The sequence below is a fragment of the Haplochromis burtoni genome, unplaced genomic scaffold (genome assembly GCF_018398535.1).
Source record: "Haplochromis burtoni strain Fernald_Lab_line unplaced genomic scaffold, NCSU_Asbu1 Contig_43, whole genome shotgun sequence".
NCBI lineage: Eukaryota > Metazoa > Chordata > Actinopteri > Cichliformes > Cichlidae > Haplochromis > Haplochromis burtoni.
Window position 1 is genome coordinate 2,826,479 of NW_024582404.1, and position 4,755 is coordinate 2,831,233.

The following is a 4,755-nucleotide window of genomic DNA, read 5'->3' on the forward strand; positions in this document are numbered from 1 at the left end:
GTACTTTATTCTTGATAAAAATATAGCAGGCTGAATACAATGTGCGACTAAGTATGCGCGTTAGCATCATGAAAAGTAGATACTGATAAGATACTCCCTCCTTGAACTGCTTATTTGTCTTGGTCTCTATGTACTGAAATTGCAGACGGGTGCATGAAATATTCGCTGCGTCGGTATCTAAGGCTTTTCCTAAGCGCGGTTTACATACAATAAGTACATAAGACATTTCTTTTTCTTGATGTAGGGCCATCCTTCAGGTGTTAAGACCTCTGGTGAGCAGATACAGCCTTAGAACAACCCATACCTGAAAAGCGACAGCGACGCAGCCAGCACACCTATACAATATTGTACACAGAAGGCAGAGAAGAGTCATATTTACAGGTCCACATATGGAAATGACCTATTGGAGAAGAAACACTCTGACGGCTGGCCTTGTTGATGAGATTACAATCAGGTGGTTCATAAAGTTAAAGTGAATTGGAGATTATAGTACTAATGACAGACCTGTCTTCTGGAATACTGGCAGAGCTTATGTGATATAGCTTGCGTGACGGCTTTGTCACTTCAGGGAAATCTAGCGTTAAACGACCGCACTAACATACAGAGCAGCAGAGACGGGCCACATGAATATACATGAACACTGACCCTGAGTCAATCAGTGTTCATGTGATTGATAAGACTGAAGGACTCTGAACAGGCAGAGCTGTGATAGTCTGACCTCAGGAATTACATCATGACATTTAGGTTTTTATTACTCTGCAGGTTCAGATTTAAAATGCACGTAAACTGTGATGCACTAATATGTTACAACTTTAAAACACAATGTGTGGACGTTTACATATGTGCCCACTGTGGCAGGTCTGTGTGAATAAGGGAGCAACTAAAAGCAGCTTCTTCACATGATAATGCAACAGCAGTACAAAACTGCTGCACAAACATCTCAAGTTCGCTCTGGATTCTGGAGGTTTTGCTGGTGTGTCTGTGGTGTGATTTCTGCACGTGTGCTCATCTTAATACCTGGACTCTTACTGGCTGTAGCTCAGATGAGTTCAATTTATTTTCCCGTGTCCAGAATCCTTCCTCACTTGACGTGGCAAAAAACGCTGCCATGGACGAGCTGCTACAGAAACAACAACTTTATAATTTAGGACCTCCGAGATCTTTCGTGCAGCCCATCAACACGAAGATGGATGTTTGGGCCTGAAAAGTGACGCCAAAGCAGAAGTTGCATGTAGTTTGATAACAGTTGTTTCTCTTTCTTTACTTTGAACCCAGTAAACGGGTGAACGCTGGTCGGAGTGTTTTGCTGCCTTTGAGCAGAGCCAGGTTTCATTTCTCCTGCTGGTTTCATCCTTATCCTGCGATACGGCTTTAGTTTCATGTTACCTACATTACTGCAGCAGGATGCTTCTGAACTGCATTTCCCCAAACTGGTTTCAGCACACTGAGTCTAAACCACACAGTTAAATACCAGCAATGCACATCAAACACAGAGTATAGAGTGCCAGCAGCAGACACATCAGCAGTGATTCATCCACATCTGCCCCTCTGTCTGTCATGCATCTGTGTGGTCACATATAGGAAGCGGTTAAATTAGCGCAGCATCGTTCTTTACTGTACAGCAGTCTAAAAAAACACTGTGTCCTTCCTTGCATGTGTCTCTGCTGCTGAGCACAGCAGGCATATGACTGAATGTGTTGCTCAAGCCGTGGCACACATGACAGCAACTGGCTGAGCGTTTTCTGTGCGGTCATCCACCAAAAGCTTCTCTCAGAGGAATCTGTCAGACACGATAACTTTATCAGCAGCTGTTTCCAACAAGTATATCAAAGAAGTGTGATTTAAATCAATCAAGCATGCTGCAGGGGAGCACACACAGTGCTGGCTTATGAATGGATTTTCCTTCATGGGTCACAAACAGCACAGTCTGAGCCATCATGTGGGCCGGACCAGCAAAGAAGCTAACTCCAAATGTTTCTGTGTCATAAGAATATTTCAGATTCATGCGTCACCCTCTTACAAAACCATGAACCATCAAAGATGTTTCCCAAATTTGGCCGGTTTGGATGAAGCAAATTTAGATTTCTACATATTTTCTCATAAACACAGATGAGCACAGTAGCAAAGTCAATGCATGGAAGTGAAACAGCTTTTACACTTTGAACTAACTGCAACGTAGGAAAGATTAAGGCAGCGAGGACCAATGAGAAATAAGATCAGAATTAAAACAGCATGGAGTTTGGATGTGCCGCTCTGAGCACGAGAGCCTCTCAGTGTTTTTGTAATGTGCAAAAATGAAACTATGTTTAGTTCCTAAAACTAAAAAAACTCATTATGTAGAATCATTTTATTACCGGCTCATGATGGTTTTATCATTGTGTAATATTTTAATGCTGCGGATGAAGACGTACGGGTGAACTTTGTGAACTGTAAATGTTTCTGTCATCGAGGCGACACATTCCTCTGATTAGGATGTTTAATCAGCTCAAACACTCCGCCGGGTTATCAGCTGCTGCGCGTCTGCTGACCCCGAAACAAAGGTTAACACACGGCCAGTGATCAACACAACAGGCCCATCACTCAGTGACACTGATGATTGTCAGTGATTGTTTCTGTTCACAGTCATTCAAACGTCTGCAGTCGTCCAGGAATCGCTGGAGGTGCAAACAGCCTCATTACTCACAGAAATATTTCAGCACACAAGAGTGAAGTCAAAGCAGCAAAGAGCCGGATGTAGAAATGTGAAATAAAAATCAGGCAAATTTAAATATTCCAAACTTTTAAACTATTAGAATGAGAGAAATTCATTTGCTCTCATTTATTACAATAAAATAATGCAAAATAATAAAATAAAAATAAAATAACAAAACTGGTGATTAAATTTGATAAAGTAAAAAAAAAAAGAAAAACTCATTAACGTGAAAAAGCAGCAGTCAAATGAAAGTGTGTCCATGGCGTCACGTGAAGCGTGCACGTTACAATCAGCCACGAAGAGCAGAGGTCACATGAGTGTTTGCAAAGAGTCGTAAATGTTTGCTTTCATAACAAAAATGTATTTTTATTTATTTAATTATTCGTGTTTATGTTGCTTCACTTTTTCATTTCTGTCATAATTAATCTTTCTTAAAAATATTTTCTTTTTTGTTTGGTTTTGTTCTTTGTGTTTACATTGTTTCATATTTGTGCCAACGTGTTACAGAATTATGATGATTTTTAACGTAGTTTCTTCCACATCACAAAAGCAGGTTTCTGTTAAACAGTTCACACAGACTTTATTTTCACTGCTCATCTTAAAATGTTTTATTTTGTTCACGTGAAGCAAAAATCTTGAAATGCATTAACTGTTCCCAGATTTGTTCATTCGGGCTTTATTACTCGTTTGAAGAAGCTAACTAGCGATGCATCGGTGTGTCACACAGGCCCGTTTGGACCACCTTCATGTTTCTGGATTGGGATCATCAGAGTCACTGACATTTTGCATTTTTGTAGTTTGTTTCCAGTGTTTTCTTTCAGATTTACTTCCTGATGATAATCTTGATTTGAGCTTTTTGTTCATGCAAACATGAAAGACGGTCAGAGGTTCTTAGTTAGCGATGCGTCGCTGTGTCGATTGAGCATGTCTGTAAGCAGAAAGCACAGATTAGGCCTCTACATCCATGTTATGTGGCCATCATGTCTTTATCTTCTGTTTTGAAAACCCTTTAAAACGAGATTTATCGTCTGATTTTGACCAGAACAGTCGGTGAATATTTAGTGGATTAAGGAAGTGCACTGCATGTATGTAATGAAGCGTATGGAGTCAGCTGATGCTTCTCTTGTTTCCAACAAACTTCCCTTTGGCTTTGCTGACAGGAATGAAACCAGTTTGTCTATACATGAAGTCTTTACATCGCATCCTCGGATGACCGACATGTTTCAGCACAGTCACATGTCACGCTGGTTTTCATCTGGTCCTGACTGCGTGGAGGTAAACAACAGTGACCATGTTTAGCTGACTTGTACAGTCAGACTCCACAGCACAGCAGCTCCTTTTCTCTTTTTATGAAGGACGTCAGACACAAAGCAACACATGAGAAAAGACGCTACAGGACAAAAAGACAAAAGACAAATCATGGAGACGGGCAAGACCGGAGGAAGTGGAAACGCAGCAGATGCAGAGAGGCGCAGAGGTTTCTGGGCCTGAAGAAGTGATCAGAGTGCAGACTTTCAGTTGTGACTCAGTTTTACAAACACGTTTGGATGGTTTCTTTGTCATGTGACTGACTTGGCCATTGCACTGTCCCATCTGTTTACCTGGAGAAGCTGTTGGTTTGCTGTTTGCAGTGCGCTTTGGGTCATTATTGATTATAATCAATCATTATAATCAATACAGTGCTTCTTCACAGCAAATCAGTTTTGCAACACTTGGCTGAAGCTGAGCAGAGACGTAGCTCTGTACCCCTCTATCGATAAACACCGGTGACCTGTGACCTTCGGCAGCCACGCATGGCCATATCATAACATTCCTGCACCATGTCTGACAGATAAAGCTGTAATCAGGTCATGGATTCAATGAATCTGCTTTTTCCTCGTGAGCCTCGCGGCCCTTATGGATGTTTGTGTTTTTGAGTGTAATCAGATGTTTGTGGTAAACGCTCCATATTTTCACTCAGGAAGCGTCTTCTTACACCACCTGCCTCCTCAACAGTGATTTAGATGTTCTGAAGTTGTTTTCTGTTAACCATAGAAATAATTCTGTCGTCTTCTGTGCTCTGT